This window comes from Chroicocephalus ridibundus, chromosome 1 (assembly GCF_963924245.1).
Source record: "Chroicocephalus ridibundus chromosome 1, bChrRid1.1, whole genome shotgun sequence".
Classification (NCBI taxonomy): domain Eukaryota; kingdom Metazoa; phylum Chordata; class Aves; order Charadriiformes; family Laridae; genus Chroicocephalus; species Chroicocephalus ridibundus.
The window spans coordinates 137,348,586-137,367,143 of record NC_086284.1 but is presented as its reverse complement, the minus strand read 5'-3'; the positions used below and the strand labels follow the sequence as shown (position 1 = coordinate 137,367,143).

Genomic DNA, 18,558 nt, shown 5'->3' with positions numbered 1-18,558 from the left:
AGGTTTTGTGCCCTTAAACTTACAGTAAGTCTTGGTATATAAGCATACGGTATTATCTCCATACTACAGATAAAGACATCATTTGCTCCTTCCTACGGTGGTGCAGCATTTTGACTTTTCTTTATTTAAATATGCATAAAACAGCAAGCAGCGCCACACAGTTTAAGCTATGACTCTACTTTCATTCTATTGTAAAATCCCACTTATGGGATTTTATGCGTCCCACTGGAATGGTTATAATTAAGCACACAAATCAAGTGCAAGGGCAAAAGGCTCCTGACAGGAAGAACAGAATCTGAGGAACATCTTCATGACTCTTGCATAGGCCAATTACATTATATTGTAAAAGTAGTGAAACATAATGCAAAAATTACTAACTTTCACCCCTAGAAAAGTCCGCTATCAACTCGAGACTGCTTTCAGATGGAAGTCTACCCTTGGCCAAAGTCGGGGACCACACAAATACAGCAGCTTTGAGATTTAACTTCACCATGTTTATCTCCACAAGCCAAGTCAGTACTGCAAAGCAAGCATATCAAAGAGAAGACCAACTAAATGAAAACAAGTTTAGTACTGCGGCAGCTTCTTGCCAAAACTCTTTTGAGCCAGTGCTCCTACCATAAGAAAAGCTTTTCATAACTTTTAAACTTCAGTGAAAAAGTCCCTTCATAAAATTAGACTCTGTCCTTCCAAGGATGCATCCTTAGCTGAGACAGGAATGCTACATCTGTTATGGTCATCCACATACACCTCTCACTGTTCTCTGAGCTCCAAGGGCACCATGGTACACTCAACAGAAGAGATCTCCACTGCTTAACCATAACAGCTTGGGAAAAAGCACCTCTTTTTGATCATTTTGAATCTGCCATTCCCTACGTGTCTTACTGCATGAGGCAGGATGTAGTTGTTCCCTGCTCACCTTCTTCTCATTGTCAATAACCAAAGACTAAGCTGAGGACAACCACTTAGCAAATACACAGGAACTTCTGATGAGGTAAGTCATCAAAGCAACATTGAAAAAGAAAAAGGAGGTAGCATGTTCATATGGTAAGAGGTCATATGTCGTTAGTGATATAGCATATTCCAAATACGCAAGGACTGATTTAGATACTAAAACATGTACTGTAGCGTTAATGTTTCAAAACGAGATTGCTTTTTGATGTCATCATAAACAGCACATACTGTGAGGAAGTAAGCATGAGAAATTCAATAATCACTAGGAAAATAGAGAGATGGGGAACACGAGGATCCCAAGATGAGTGGGAAGGCAGCAAAGTTACATCACTCACCCTTCTTTGCATGCCATTTTGGAGGGGACCATGTATCTCGCGAGAAGATCCACAGCCACGACCTTCTAGGGAAAAGCCCCAGGCTTTGAGGCACTACACCTGGGGAAGAAACGGCAGCGGTGGTGGGTAAGTGAGCAGTGTAACAAAACTCATGCAAACTATTCCTGCTAACTGCTTTACTTGTCTTTAAAGATATTCTGCATTGAAAACTAATTTTATAAACTTGAGCCATCTCTGGACTCAGGTAAACAAATTTATCTGCAGAAGACCCCCGGGAGGCAGTTTTGTGTTGACCATCAGTTCTGACGTCTCTCTTACATCTCATGAGTGTCCAGACTTCCAAAGAAGCGGTGCTTCAGCTGTGGACTAGCGGCCAGTGAAATTACCAAAGAGTAATCCAAGGCATGACCTGTTTTAACTTCCCTTCCTTTAGAAAAGGCTTACAGCGTGCCCAGTATTAAGCACCTGGAGAATGGGAGAGTACGTTGCTCTAGAAGCTTGGAAGAGCAGGTGGACTATTATTCAGACTGTTGGGTGCCTTTCCAAAAAAAGAAACCAAAAAACCCCACAACCGACCACCAAAAAACACATGCCACAAGAGTCTTGTTGTAGCCCTAGGCTGTAACCAGAAGGGAGACAGATTTCTTTCCTCAGAGAAATAATGATAATAAATCTGAGTGAAAGGGAGCACACCACAGCTTGTCTTATTAATAAAGGGAACGATAACCGTAGCTGGAGGGGATTATGGCACTCACCTAAGAGGGAAAAAGCTCCTGTTCCAGGCTTCTGTTTCAAGACCAGGGGCTCAGCAGTAGGTGCTGGCTCAGGAGTCATGGGTTGGCTGTAATTACAGCTTTCATCCCTCTTGCCAGCTGTTTCGCTTTGCATCTTGACGTGGAGTGTTTAATGCAGGCCGTGGTCCTGCAGGTGACTCTGTGCAGCTCTGCCTTGTGCTGGTGTCACCCCGCCTGTGCTGCGAGGTCCCGCATTACCCATCTGCAGAGTAAGGGCAGTGCCTGTATTTTTCCTATGTGCTACAGTTTTGGAATAATTGATGAATGTACATAAATAATGCTATAAAGCAGAATTACTTACAGCATTACTTTCATCATCACACCATTGTATTGTTGAAATCCAGCATAGCTTTTGCTCCACTTCTCTATGAAAAACTATCACAAATTGTTCTCCTTCAGCACCAAAAGCAGAGGAGCTCTGCAGGACACCATTAACGTAGAAAAGCATCAGTCGGTGCCACAGTAAGAGATGGCAGGAGATAGAAAGCCTGTTCAGATGAATGTGGGACTCCTACCTACCCCGATGCTATGCATCTTTCCGGCACTCTGTGTCTAAAATTCATTTAATTCACCAACAGTATTTTGGGATTTCATACGTGTGCTAAATTGTAATAAAAGACATCCGCTGCTGGCAAAGCATCTCGGCTGGGTGGATTACAGACTCCTCCCCAGCCATTGGGTAGGGTCGCCTGAGACAGCTGAAATCCACTGGGGATTGAAAAGGTGTGAGCAGTAAATAAAAGGAAATCCTGGATCACCGTATAATGTTCAGCTCCCACACTTTGACCTCCTTTGGTGCCTTCTATATTTTGTTAAGATCATATTTCTTTACGTGCTGCCTGGCTTAAAAACCGTCATAAATCTGTGGCGTGCAGTAAGAATAACAGAGAAGGCACCGTGTAATACAAGGGGCTATAACTCCATCCCAGGCACTCGAAGGGAGTCGTAAATCAGTGTGGTGAAGCTTTAGCTGGGAGAAGCGGGGGCCGAGGCTGGGAAGGCAGCAGTAGCCTGGCCCCTGCCCACCGCACAGTGGCCACCTGACTTCCCTTGGACTGAGATGAGAAGCCCACAAGCCTTGGTGCTTCCTTACCGGGGTGGGGGGGAACAGCTTTTTCCTCCCCTGCTGCAGGTGAGGGCTCCCCCCTGCCCTCTCCTCTGTAAATGGAGAGCTGTGCCCAACCCCCCCGCGCCTTCTGCCCACAGGAATCCCCGCAGGCTGCCCCGGCCCCTCTGGGGCTCCCCGTCTGCTCCCTCCCTCAGCCATCAGGCTGTCTAAATTAAGGTACAGGCTCTGAGTATCTAATGAGTAACACATCCTCCGTGTTTCTGATGACTAAAGGCATCATCTCCAATTAACCCAGAGCACACAAAAAAAAAAAAAAAAAGAAAAAAGAGAGTTCCTAGGGTTCTCCAGGCTCGGACAGCGATAAAAACGCTTTAAATATTTTTTGGGAAAAAAGTGCACCTTACTACCTTTGGGATAAATAACCTGCTGAATGTGACGTACAGCTGCGGGTTTGTGTTATCGGCAGTTTGGAGCAAAGCCCAGTGATGCCGGTCACGTTGCGCGCACTGAGGTGTTTCACCTCCGCTTGGCCTCATCTGTGAAAAGGAAGTGACCGCGTGTTTTGGCTCACGTATGGCCAAACCACACCTTGTCTCCCAGCTGCCGACGCCGAGCATGGTTCAAGTAGCTGAGGCCGGTTTCCTTTTGCAGCTGTTTTAATGTGAGCAATGGCCGTTTCTTTTTGTGCATTCACGTACTTACTACCCACACTAATGTAGATGTAGCTCCTCCATTAGAAATTTGGGAATAGCTTGAGCTACGGATATACTACCATATGCCAGATAATACAATCTCCTTTTCTTCGCTCTAGTGTGAAAAATCTTTTTTTCAAGCGTGGAAACTTTCTGAGGGAGATTTTCCTAATTCTCGTTTTGCTCAAATGTTAATAAAATCGGGGGATGATCACTTTTTCTTTTTTCTGTCAGCTAGTACAATATGATGAATGTCTGAAATGTAATGTATTTATGAGGGTTGTTTTTGCTACTGTTAAAACTTCTTAAGCTTTGAAAGCTGCTGAATTGCAAAGGGGAATGAAATGGAAACTATTTTCTCCATTCGAACATCCAAAGCGACTCTCGAGTTTCGATAAGATGGGGAAATAAATGGTAAATCATTGAATCCTGGGCCATCAATCATTTTAATTTACCCATGGTAAATAGCAAAAAAAAGGGAGCGAAAAGGAAAATATAACCAAAGTTTTGGACATGTTGAAACTTTAGAGGGAAAATAGAAGTTTTTATATTCTAACCATGCGTATCATATGCCTAACCTCAGCGGAGGTCACTGGAACAAGCCAGCAAGCCAAGCCTAACTAAAAATAGGACCTATGGGATTCCCCATCTGATTTTCGAATAGTCACTGCTGCAACACCATTTGTCAAGCTCGCAGGGTAGTTTTTTAACAGATGTAAGAGAGACAGTACCAAATTCAGGTTAAATCCAGAGAGAAGAGAGTGTATCCATCCACATGGGAATGATCTGCTCAGGAAGGACTGTAAAAAATGAGATTAGGTTGAAACCTCCCAGACCCTTGAGTGCTGCACGTTGTGTTTTACTCTTAACAGATCCACAAAAAGTGAGATGTTCTCATCACTGAAAGCGAGATGTTCGAAAAACCTGTCTTGCTGTGCAAAGGAAGATGGATTAAACTGCTATTTTTGACAAAAGGTAAATGTCAAGTTACCTTATCAGGAATTATTTTATTTTCGGTTTAGATGTTTATACAGAGAAACATGTAAGAAAGGTACTTTGTGTTTGTTCTAAGTGCATCAAGTGTTTCTCGCTCTCTTCCAAGTGTTAATTAAAAACATGTACTAATATGTAAACTGCTGCACACTTTTAGCTGATTGAGAGACCTTTTTAACACACTAATGCCTTTGTTTGCACTATAAAATCTCACTTGGGCTCTTTGAAGATGGAAATATTATTGTTTACGTTTGAATATGCAAGCCGGACAGGGAAAATCTCGAGTAAGAGCCTCAGGCCCTGGCTGGAATACAAACACAAGCCACATCGGGGAGCTCAGCTGCAACTTGGTTGTCTCTTAACCTGGTTACTCATATGGTTTTGATTTGAGTTGGAGACTAGGCATGAACTGTATTCCACAACCAGACAAAAGCCTTTATACCATCAAATGCTTAGCATGACTGGTAATCGTTACCGTTAATTGTAAAACAATTAGAAGTGCCAAAGTGACTTAGGAACACAGGTCTATTTGAAAATCTGTGTGTATTTTGGCCTAGGTTTTTTGATGCCTTTGTCTTGCTCTGTTAAGCAGCGCTGGCACTGATTTTTTTGGCGAGATCTGGGCATCCAAGTCACCGAATCCCAGATCTTCACAGACATCTTCAAAGGCTCCCGTTTCCCATAGTTTTTATAATGGAAGTTAATACCTGGATACCTTCATGGATGGTTTTGAGACACCTGGATCACAGCCATGCCAATATAGCTTTAAAATGTTTTGTTAATGCTCCTGTTATTCAAGTGGTGTGTGCTGCTCCTACAACTGGGCCAAGTTTTACTTTTTCCTACCCATTCCACTTGTTGCATCTGCATTGCAGGAACAAAGATGTCTGTAGCTCAGCTGCCCACAGCTCTCCCGGTTCTGCAAAGCGCCACGGTGGTGGATGCTTCTTAACAGGAGCCCAGATTTGCTTCCTTGATGTGTCTTCAGTGAAAGTCCAGCAAGGCACAAGGAGAACAGGCCAGGCAGACACGATTGTGCTTCAGCATGACTACAGGCAGGTGTATCCATGAGCCTGTAATAAAGGAGCTGGGCTGTGCTACAGCCCAAACCTGAGCACAACTTTGGGTTCAAGAACTATGGAAGACAGCTGAGGTTGCATTTAACTGGGGCTCGAGGCTCTGCTTGGAGGCCCTGCAGCGTATCCTGGGTGGTCCGAGGGGAAATCCCTCTCTGCTGAGAAGAGGCATGCCCACCTGGATGTCAGTGCTGTTGTTCCAAAGGCCTGGCTGGGCTGGCGGGTCTAAGGGAAGGGTCATGAGCAGACCCACTCCTTGAGCTTACACGTAGTTAAAGAGCCTTTTTCAGTGTGGGCTACATCCCCCCCTCAGTTGGATTTGTGTAAAATCAACGGCATCAGCAGGACTTCCTGGGTGCAAGCAGATAGGTTGTTGCTTTCTTAGAGCTAACGTGCTTGTGAGGTCTCTGAATCTCAAGGGTGCATTGTTGGATTTTTTTCCTAGTAAAAGTTTTAAAAGTTGGTGCCATTCTTTTTGCTTCAAAAACCTTCCAAACATTATCAGCAAGCGGGGCCGCATCCTGTTATTGACTGGCCTAGATGGGCTTCAGCTCTCGCACTTCCATTAAGCGCATTAATTCACGTAGTAATTCAGACCAAGGCAGAAAGCTACAGTGGAAAAGCCCAGCAGAGCAAACACCCCTCACGCAGAGAGAGAGACTTGAAGAAACAAACACTTCTTGGTGTCCAGCCGGGGGAGCTGCCTCCTGCACTCTCACCGTGCAAAAGCACTTGGTGGGCTCACAGCTGGACCTCCCCTTCCCATCTGCCTGCCTGCTGGAAAAGTCAATTCAGTGCAAGGGGTGGCATCTTCCTGCTTGGGTGATCATTTGTTGGTATTCCTGGGTTTTTTTCGTTTGTTTTTCCTAAGCGTATGTAGTTTAACCATGGAGTCCTAGTCAAATTCCAGTTTATATAACTACCACCCTGCTTTTACCAGTCCCTTTTGCAGTTTTACTCCAATGCTGTACCCTCCCTCCCTCCCCACCTTTGATTTGCTGTTGTATTTCATGACAAAGATGACTTTATTTCATCAGTAATCCCAATAACCCTTATTCCCATCACTGGTATGCGTTCATATTGTGGGAACTGAATAGCGTTAGTTAAGGAAACCCCTCCAAGTCCAAACAAATTTCAGCTACGCCATCTCTAGGTAACCGCCGTGCACAATCACATTCATGGTAATTAGCAATATGCTCAGACCTCTCATTGTCTGAGTGGTGCATGTTGTTTTACCACAGATCATTTCTGCTAACATTTGGTTTTCTTCTCATTTAGTATTTGTCTCCCAGTATGAGCACAATCCTGGGACCAGGCCCTCTCTGGAGAACCTCTCCGAGCACAAGGGAAGGCAGGCATTTTTTCTTTCCTGCTGAGCACCAGCTCCCTCTGTGCAACCACAAGTGCCGCTCCTGTTTAGCAATATGCGGTGTGTCATGTTGAATCTGTACCAGCTACGGTCTGGCGTGCCAGCTACGGTCTTACTGCATTTTTGGATTCTCTCCCAGTACAAATCCCCCTTTGTAATTTGCCCTTTCAGCGGAGCGCCCAGGAACTACTTCTGCGTTCAAGGTCTTTGCCCTCTCAAGAGCAGCCACGGCGGAACAGCCCCAGCAGCTGGCACTTCGTGGTAGCTACGCAGCCGCAATGCTGGATTTTCACAAGTGGAGCTGGTAGCACTGCCTGTTATTAAGGTTATCCAGATTGTCTAAAAACATTTACCAAACGGAGTCAAAATTTTCATGCTAGGCATCTGGTTTTGGAGAATACGGAGGTTTGCTCTCGTTAAAAAAACCCCCAAAACATAACAGCCTTGAACGGGATCATGGAAGAAGACGTATAAGGCTCCACACGTCCATGCAGCAGAGATCTAAAATTCCACACGGGTGGCTTTAGTGTCAGGGATCTGCTTCATGTCTTTGTCGTACCTGTGATCACGCTGGAGTCAAAACACCATGTACTTTCTCCAGGGCACAGAAGGGGAACTAATGACTGAAACCTCACAGAAAATCCCGCACCCATTGATTCTCACCTGGTCTGTTATAAGCAAATGTACAGGCTTTGTTCCAGCAAGACATATTAAGATTCTGCTCATCGACTAACACTGCTGTTATGCTAAAAAAACCCCACAACAAGTTGAAGCAGACACAGCTTACAAAAGTGTATGTTATCGTATGTACTTACCATGTTAACGCGTACTCATGATTATGCTTTTTACTCACACCTAACGTGGGCAACACACCACCACATAACCTCATGAAGAATTAATGCTGACTCGAGTTTGAAAAGAACAGCTTGTTTTTCATCGTGATTCCACCAGCCCAAGCTACTACTTACATTTTGATACAAACCTTTTCAGTATACAGTTCTGGAAAATATTTGGTACCACAGACTTGTGCTTTACAGTTTCTACTGGAGTTCCCATTAGCTGTAATGACACCTACTGCTAAGGACAGACCTGATTAACTGCAGGCTTGCACGCTGCTAAATATAGGCACATGTTTTTGCATTTACTGTAGATCCCAGCGAAGAGAACACTATGGATTTTTTTGGCCCTTTGTTTTAATGGGATTGCCAGAATGACTAAAATCTGAAAACTCACAGCTCATTACCAAGAACAAAATGCTGACCCAGGCAGAGCCAAAAGATTTTAAAACAACTTCAGAGACAGGCTATTGTAGAATGCGGAGAGCATTTTCCCTCTTTTCACCTCTTTCTCCCATGCAGAACATTTGCTATGTAGTTACTGAATGTAAGATTAAGCTAGAAACGTCCAGCCAATTTTGTATTCTGGAGAGAAGCAGGATGTTTTAAGCTACACACAATGCAATCGCTACTCACGCTCATCTAAGATGTTTACACTGCAGCTGTGAGTCTGCATTTTCAGCAGAAGAAAGAGAGTTCAGAATCTGCAATGCATGTCCCGCAGCCCTCGAACATGGCCAGCATGGTAAGTATCCTTACAGCAGTTTTAAATTAAGAGATCCTCTTTAAACAGCAAGAAGAAAAGAGAAGATTAAAACCAGCCACAGTATCGCCTATTCTCCTATGTTTTTCAGACACGCAGCAATTTCTCCTCTTCTACCAACTGCCTTTATCCCTCCCTATGAACACGAGTCAAATAACATTCCTAACCTTTCATTAAAGGTATTAAAAAAAGTTCCTGTTTTGAGGTGTTGAATGACCTCAAATACCATCTGAGTCCAGATACATGTGATATTTTTGGGCCAGAGAAGCAGCAAAACACCCAGTTTTGCTGTCGAATGTAACATCAGTTTTCTCATTTGCTTTCCCCGTGGATGCCTCAGCTTGCCTAGCTGCAGATACGAGGGTAATGCTTTTTACGTGAGCAAGGCTTTCTTTTGTGTAGCATGTCAGATAAGAATGGAGGATTACAACTAACTAAGTTTTCACTCCAATCTACAGTAATGAGATGATGTATAATCAAAATATATACAAGTGGTTATACATAAAGGGTTTGATACCGCTGATCTTAAGGTAACCTTAAGTTTTACATGATTCCTATTTCCTGGTATATTTTGCATGTGGGAGAATGATTTAGTGTATACAAGCAAAAACGGCACCTTGTTCTTATACTCCCTTTTTTCCACAGTTTTTTGGTATAAGACTCTGCCGTTTGTATGCTCAAAATGTCTTTAACGGACCTAACGCTTTCTGTGAATGGTTTACCGGGTGCAATTTGTGCCTTTTAGATAGCAGAGAATTCTCTTTTGGGGGCATTTAAATGTCATGAAATGAGCCTGCTTATGGGAAACTGAGGGTACAAATCAATGTCTGGTTTTGTTTTTTTAAACCTGTTCCTTGATTTTCATTGTTACAACTTTTTACTTGTAATATAAAGCTGACCTGCTGGAGAATGTTGTGTGACTTAATCTGGTATTGTTTGTAGAACACTGGAAGATTCCTGAAGGGGAGGTAAGGTTGAACAAAACAAGTGCGTTGCTAGTAAAATCCGTTGCACACCAACTAAGATGCCAAGGAAATATGAACATCTTGAATGCAAATTCACAGCACTTTTGGAATAATTTCCCACAAAAACTTCGTTCCAGTCAAATGAAACAGAAACACAACACATCAAGAACAGACAACTTTGAAATAAGCAAAAGTTCTTTAATTCAATTTCTCATGATAAAGACTTTAAAAAGATAATTATTTTGCAGGCAGTTATTAAAAATAATGCAAGATACTAAATTTAGAGCTATTAGGAACAGGATAACAACAACTGTATCTAGACTTACTTTGCTGGTCTCAGAAGCGTATTTTAGCTCTTGTTTTTCTGTGAATTAAGACACTGATGTTGTTATGCTGCTTATCAGGGAAGGCAGTAGGTTGTATAGTTATCTCCTGATTGGGGCAAAATCACTACCCTGAAACCACACAACCTACTACCTCATCCTGTTAGAGCATCAAGCACATCTTCTGAAGCAAACTAACATTTCACCATTTGCAAGTAAGATTCCCTTAGCACTTTCTAGCCCTCGTATTTCTTAGCATTAAAAAGACCACAATTGCCTCCTGTTGGCCCTTCCTCACAGTTTTACCTGGAAATCAGTCAGAATTGGTGGGGTGACTCCAGAGATATAAGAAGTACAGTGGCAAGCACTGTCCCTCCCAAATTAGCATTAGGTATTAAAAAAACAAGTTAAACCAGCATACAAAAACTGATTAAAGAAGCCTCTTTACTTAGGGCTCAAGCATTTACCAGTTCCAGGGCAGAACATGAGCAACTGGAAGACATCCCCTTTGTTTTTTGTCCAACTATTCACTTCACAGTTTCTCAAACAGCCTATGCAAAGTAGATTTAAAGAGCTGCTGAATGAAAAGTGCCATTTTCCATTGAATATAAACACAAATGCCACAAAGTCATGGAGAAGTGGGTCAGCTGTTTCTCAATGGCCACTCTCATGGCAGTTTGAGAAAGCTGAACGTGAGCAAGCCCATTGCGGACTGTGTCATACCTCTGTGCCCTGCCACTTCCACCCCACCTTCCCTGAGAAAATGACAAAAAGGAAATTGCTTTTGCACCCGAATGAGAAGTATAGGAACCTAAACACCGTAAGGACATTTATGTTCTTTCATAACCCTGCTACAAGAACCAAATCCAACATGTAGACAGTCTGAGACTGTTACGGTTGAAAAATATTTGCTTTGTCTTTTGAAGACCTATCCCACGACGATATCACAGCCACTTCAGGAAAGACAGTAGATTGTATAGTTATCTGACAGGCAGGGCATAACCCTAAAACTATACAACCTACTACCTCACCCCAAAGGACAGTCAGACTCTCATCAGATGAAACAAAAGCTGTATTCCCAGACAGCTGGATTCCTTGGTGACAACCTAGAAGACAAAAAACTCTGGGGACAAATATTAACAGTCTTGAGTCTGAAACAGTTTGCTATATACCAGTCGACATTTTGCTTAATGAGCTCGTTTCATGTTTGAAACGTTTAATAGATTTGCAACTTGTGAAGTCATGTCAGTGACAAGATACACGAGGGGAAAGAGGATACAGCATTCATTTTTAATAAATGCACTTTCGTACTTCCAGCTCTGACATGACTGCATCTTATCAAACCAGTTTTGTCACTTCAAGAAAGGCATCGCTACGACTCAAAGAGAGTGGATGCTGATTTAGAGGGATTGTTTAACATGCTTCTAGATATTCCTCTGTTATCCTAACGGGGAAGAGCTGAGTATCTCTAACTGACTTTCCCAAATTCCGCACGGGTAAATCTACGACTGAATTAAGAATTCGTCAAGACCGTGAGAAAATGTTATGGCCTACTTAAACAATACGCTACTCCTCAACGGACAGCAACCCAGCTCTGAATCAACGGCCAAACTAAACATACCTTACCTTACTCCACAGGCTTTGGTTAATATGAATGGCAAAAATGCCACTGTAGTATAACCTACTCTAACCTCACACGTATGCTGGAGTTTGAGGGCATTGTTATTCCCCACCACCTGGTTTGATGGACAACAACACTTCTCATTCAGGGCAGATCTAAAGAAGTGTAAATAACTGCAATACCAGTCTATACTATAATATAAATACTGCTATTAAAGGAAACTAAGGAAACTTTCAAAGCAAACGTCCTAACTTAATCAGCTAATTTACTTTTTGTTAACAGTAAACTAAAGCAAATGACACATGCATCTTCCATACCCAAAGAAACTAAAGCAATGTTTCACTATACAGCAGATCTCACCCAAAGGTGGTGGTTCACATTTCACGGTAACTGAAGGGATCTTCCACTGCTTTCAGCATAATCGATATGGAGACCTAAAAAGAGAGGAACAAGAGAAAACACACACATATCAATTTCATTTCACTGCACACTGAAGCAATCATAAAGTGAGTGAGAGCACATGCAAAAGCAGAAGATAGCGTCTCTGTACATTTTCTCAAGGACAACCATGCACAGCACCAGCTTTCTCACTTGGTTGTTATTACCACAATTATTCCACGGCCCATAGCGACCCCCAGGTTGAAAGAGACAGGCAAGAGACAAAGTATAGTGAAAACAGAAAAGGTATTTTTTGAGATTGACTTAAACGTTAAGAGCACTGCTGAGACAGGCAGAGAGAGGTATCAGCTACTTCACCTTCAAGGAACAAACACACTTTTAAATGAAACAGAGAAGGAAGGAGAATACAGATATCTGAACAAATTAGGTATCAATGTGTTAATCTATGGAAGGCAATGTTATACCATTAACTTCAAAGATCATTTCACTGCAGTGGACTGAGACCGCGCGTAGAAAGAGGTTGCTGGTTACTGTGAGCTGTACATGGTGCATATTTGTTGCACAAAATAGGAATGGTGCCATTCTGTCCATGCTGAGACCACTGTATTGGAGCAACTACTGTACAGCCCCAGATTTCACATCTTGTAACATCAATGCCCTTGTAGGCCAAAAAGGATATATATTAAAATATTCTCTGCATAATATACATAAAGAGTAGCATTAGAGATTTCAACATCTCATTAACGTAAATGGTAAAAATTGGTAGCAGAAGCTGCTCTCTAACCACTGTCAAAGAAACCCATTTGGAAAGCTCTGCAGCAGAAAGCATGATAGTCTTCTCTATGTACTTAAGCGTTTTAAACGTCTGCATTTTCTTAGTGCCAGCTTTTTGACAAGGTCAAATACTTTCTGAATAATCCTCTGAAAAAAACCCTACCCTGTACCTCTGTTTTTTAGATAAAATATTTGAAAACAAACATCTCCTTTATGCGTGTGTTCAGAGATCTCGGTATTTTTCCTAAGAGCCTAGAATTTGTATTGAAGCATTGGCTAAAATTCTGTGCAGAAGTCAGTGAATTTTAGCAGTGCTGGGTGGGTACCTGTGTATTGTGCAGTCATCTCACCAAAAGTGCCTTCAGTGTAAAATAAACCCTACCCTTATATAAATATAACAGCATTACATAACATAATTGGAGGAAAGCTGTGTATTGCGTGATTTACTTCAAAGTGAGACTTTTGTATAAGCATTTGCTTTATAGTGGAAGAATAAAAACAATGTAACCTTTCAGTGTAGCAGCTCTTTATGCTGGATGGTCCAGCGAAAACAGCCCAAAGAACCAATCTAGCGTTAAAAGGATGTGTCTGCAGTAGTGCAAAGCCCAAAATACCCCACAGACCCAAACACCTCCACCCCCTGGAAATTTTGGATGAAGATCCTATTCTTACAGCTGTTTCCACTGACTCTAAGAGACAGAAGTGAAAATATCAATCCAAACAATGGCGATATTTTGGAAAGCCCGAACACGTTCTAGAGATTTACATTGCCTGCCTGTCTTTAACATATCTTGACTTCACTTTCACTTTTAAGTGCAATGCCATGTGGGAGATTGGAAAATATTCACCCATGTTGAAAAAATGGTGAGCTTTTATTAACCAATTCAAAAGGATTCTCTTCTTCTCTATGAGGATAACGATGTTAAAGACTCTTTTCTCTATGTGCAATTCTGATATAATGTTGCCTTAATGTATATGTTCCCACACAAACAGTAGTTTGTTAATTCGCAAAGATATTGAGATAATGATTTGTGAAGTACCATAAACTTTGTGTAATACTATTTTCTATAAGATCTATTATTATGGGTATCAGTAGCACCCATTAGCAGACGAAAATGGGAAAGAATGTGCTTTATGTAACACCTCAAATTAATTAGTCTTCTGCTCTCACAAGCTGCTCATAAACTTATTTTAATTGACTAGATCACCAAACAAGGATGAACTTTAAAATGCTTAATGAAAGGAAAATGCATGTTCATTTTCTTTCTATGAAGAAGACATGCATACAAAATAACTATCTGGCAAGAGTTCTGTTTCTAGTTTAACAACTGTTTAATACTAGGAAAAATATGACATTTCCACATTCCAGCTCTCACTGCTCACTGAAAAATGTGTTGGAACTGATGTTAATAAATACCTTAGCCGTCACTTCTAAAAAGGCACAGGGCCGAGTCCACTGTTTCTGTGACGTAATAGGAAAGAGGACAGTTTTAAAGTAGGGTTGTTGTATAATTAAATGCCTTACTAATTAGCAGACTCCAGGACAACACAGACCAAGCGCTTTGCATTTTCAGAGCACCTTCCACCCAAAAACTCAGAACGATTTACAAACGCAAAACCTCACTGGGCTCCCAGGAGGAAGGTAAATGCCCCGGGTGCAGGCCTGAGGTGCTGCACCGTGACTACTCTGGGGCACGGAGATGGCTCAGAGGCTAGCGACAAGGTAAGCGATTCCCCAGGAAGGCTGAGGGTCTGGATGCAGGCCAGAACAGCGGTTTCCAACATGTCTCCATATAATTACTATCTTCTGGCTTCCAAAGTGGTGTACAGTCACTGCTCCGCTCTTGCAGACTATTTATTAACAACAAAAAATGTCACAAACATTTGCCGGCAAGAGCAGTTGTGGGGTAAATGGCTGAGGTTCTGCTACCCTGGATGCTGAGGCCAAGGGAAGCTTTCCGACTGAATTCAACAAGCCCTGGATCAGGAATTTGAGCTGCTACATCATCCTTCCAGGACAGGGTTGTGACAGAGCAGTACCATGGCAGGTAACTTTTCTGGAGATTTCAGACAGAAATTATTTGGTGGAGTGAAGGATTCAGTTTCCTGCGACCTACCTATGACAAACTTGACACACAATATTTTCAAATACATTTTTAAACAAATATATCAAAAATGATACACTGTCTTCATACACCTGGCATCCTTCAGGAAGTAAAAAGTATTCCACAAACACAGATTCTGTGACTCCTGTGAAGTACAACGTATATTGTGATCTTACCAACTACAGCTGCTTCTAAAATGGCAAATGACAGCTCTTTCCTCAGTTGTGAAACTTTCCTGTAATTTAATAATACAGGGTAGATTCTGCCGGAGCTTCAGGCAGGCAAAATGGGAAATACTCACAGGATCAAGCCTCCACAGCCTCCTCCTACATTCAGTGGACAGGCACAGGTTTTTCTAAAATTTGGTTCAGTTACGCTCTGGATCTAGACAGTTCTATGTACGAGTGTTTGTCTTGCTCAGCTGGCTAGAGAAGAACATTAGCCTGAGTACACGAACTTTGTAAGATCTTTAACTAGGCTTCAGTATAGCCAGATTGTAAGTAGGAGAACAAATTTATCATTCTCTACCTTTGTGATAACGTCCAAACAGGTGATCAACTTTGTCTGTGGTGTTTGCTCATCAATGAGGTTTCTCGCTGCTATCACGTTCAAGTGCACTGTTCTGGTTTCTACAAACCCTATGCACAGTTTTGCGTGGAAACATTTTCCTCAAAGTCATCAGGAGACTTCTTTTAAGAAGAGGCACAATTGACACACTGTTGAAATCAATGGTGCACCTTCACTTGGCCTTAGTGGCTTTGAAGTAAGTCCTGATGATCCAATACACCACAAATTATGGGGCATAGAAGTTAAAGTCAACACTTCTGGATCTTTAGGTATCTTACACACCAGAAAAGAATTCAGGAGCCAACAAGTACTTGCATTGAGCAGTAATTCTATTTAAATGAGTTGTATAATTTTTATTCACCTTTGTATACTTTTTTATTACATCATAGGTACTGTAACATGGTTCTATTTAATATATAATTTTAAATATTCACTGAAACCATTGTTTTTATCTAAGTGTTTGCAAATATTTGGGAAAAAGGAGCAGCTGTGAAATTACTCACTCTGTGGCTAAATGTCTCTGAGCTCTGCAATAGTTTATATATGTTCCTAAGATCTTGAACATTTTATGTATAAGGGAAAAAAAAGGCAACAGAATGTACAAAATACACAAATATATTTTAGCTTAAATAATTCTGCCTCACATACTGTAGCCTGACTACCAGCCCAGACCTGCACTGGAGCTTGTTACTCTCATGTGGATCCATGCAAAAGTCAAGGAAATTCCTCCATAGAAATGACTGCTCACGTATCATGTTTCAGAAAAGGTTTACAATGGTATCAAAAGAATGGGATGTGCTGAATGACAGCTGCTTTAACCTACTGAATGGGTGTAAAGAGAGATCTGGCTAGCAGGAAAGACAAGGAGTCAGTACTGGGTATACATCAAAGTTGTTCTGCACCTTCACAGACATGTTCTATACATATACGTTAGGCATTTCATAGCTTTACTGCTGTAAAATGCCTTGAATGTTGAACAGATGCTTCAAAAGGGAATGCATTAGGAAAAAGACAGTGTTCCATCAGAACAATACCTCATTTTTCTTGGATGTGGGATTATGTCTTCTAGTTATGCCAACTGCAGTACCTACACTGACAAAATTTTTATATTTCTCTTGCATTTATTTCTGAGTTTTGCTTATGTAATACTCTGAACGCTAAAAAGCCATAAAAGCTAGTATTCAAGAGAACGATGAAAACACTCAGAAACTCTCAAAGCTTCCACACAAAGAGAAATTAAACCAGGGCTGATCACTGGCTGCTCCATATGTTGCACTTGTATTCTTAAGCAAATAAGTATTTAAGGAGATACATATTTTTTTTTTTTACTAAACTCCAAAAGGAACGCAGAGCTACTCAGTGTATTACGAGCTATTTGTTTTGTAGGACTTAAAATATTTATCTTCCGTGTTTTCCGAGCGTAATCTTTCCGTCCACTTACTTCCCAGCCGGGTTTGTTGTGTTCGCCCCGATGGGCTTTCTGCCCGGGTCTAAGATGGCTGCCAGGCGCGACACGGAGGGCGGCGGGAGCAGCAGCAGCGGCGGCGGCGGCAGGAGGGACTCACGCTGGGCTGCGTTCCTGAGCTCTCCGTGGCAGAAATGACGATTCCCAGGCACCGGTGCCCAGAAATCAGGGTGAGGCCGGCGTCCAGGGGAGACGAAACCTGTGTGGAAATGGCAAATCCACCGGGGGCAGGTGAGGTACCTCTTACGAAAAAACAAATGTTACAGGTACTCTTGGTATCTCGCCACGCATAAAAGCAAAAATGCAAGGGCTGGATTATCTGGGAGATGAGTGTCTGCAGCAAAAGGAGATGATGCTGGTACAAATTAGGGATTGTTCCTTGTTAAGAAAAGAGCTACGGAAACGTGTCAGAAAAGAGCTATGGAAATGTGTCAGTTTTATTTTCTCTTGTCAGAGATGGCAAGAATAGAAGGGGCATATAACACCTTTCTTACAGTAAGCATTTCCCTAACATTCATAATTTATCTCCATGCCCTAATGCAGATTGTATTCATGCAGATGACACAAAAATGAAATATTAATTACACCACCCCCCCCAAATATTCACTAATTTTAGGAAGTTGATATTCACTTATTTTCGGAAGAGTTGAACTTGCATAACTCAGCTGGTATCACTCGGATTTGCTTAATATCTCTGTACCCAAAATCAGACACTTAAATTCAGCACCCTTATCTTCTATTTGATATGTGATGTCCCAACTCTTCAAAATTGCGCCTTTCCCACTTCTCGAGTCCCGTAAAAAAAAAAAAGGTAACTGGGCACAACCACTGATGAAGAGAACAGTCAGGATCACAGTCTTCCAATCTCTGTAGCTAAATACTCAGACATCCCACAGGCAATTACTTGAGTAATGTTTTTAAGCGCTTTTTGATGGAAAAAAACCCTACTACACAGAGAATCTTAAATAAGCTATCTGACTTTTAAGTCAATCAGATTTGGCTTTTTTAATATGTGCAATTCATACAGTATCACACTTAACCCTCTGTGGTAGTACTTATAGGAAGTGTTATGTATTCCAGTTCCTTACGTAAACTAGGAAAACAACCAGAGTCACAAGATTGCGAAAACAATGATAATCTGACACCTTCTGAAAAACTGCCGTCCCCAATCTTAACCCACAAATTCCTTCTTGGGAAAACAGAATTTTCACTCTGAAAGGGATTTAAATCCTTGGAAATTGTTTTCCATGCTAAAAGACATGCAACAAACCAGTATGTGCTAGTCCTAACTTAATTAAGAACCAAGAGGGAATGTCTGTCAGGGTGTGTTCTAAGCCTCAGCAAGAAACTAAAATTAATTTTGCAGAAATGCAGCTGCACCAATAATTCTAGTTGTTAGGAAAATATCTTCTGCCCTTTGACCCATAAGGCTTTAGTTTTAAATTTTAGCCCTTCATG

At 41.8% G+C, this 18,558-nt stretch overlaps 1 long non-coding RNA gene across 4 annotated transcripts in view; it reads right to left on the bottom strand.

Annotated features, from left to right (window-relative positions):
• LOC134524887 (uncharacterized) overlaps positions 1–3,224 on the bottom strand; it is a 30,033-nt gene extending 26,809 nt beyond the window's left edge. For all 4 annotated transcript variants that reach the window (XR_010073620.1, XR_010073623.1, XR_010073626.1 and 1 more), the window contains exons 1-2: positions 2,045–3,224; positions 1,290–1,388 (exon numbers count right to left, since the gene is read on the bottom strand). This is a non-coding gene — a long non-coding RNA (uncharacterized LOC134524887). The remainder of the gene's footprint in view (positions 1–1,289; positions 1,389–2,044) is intronic.
• Positions 3,225–18,558: the final 15,334 nt, after the last annotated feature.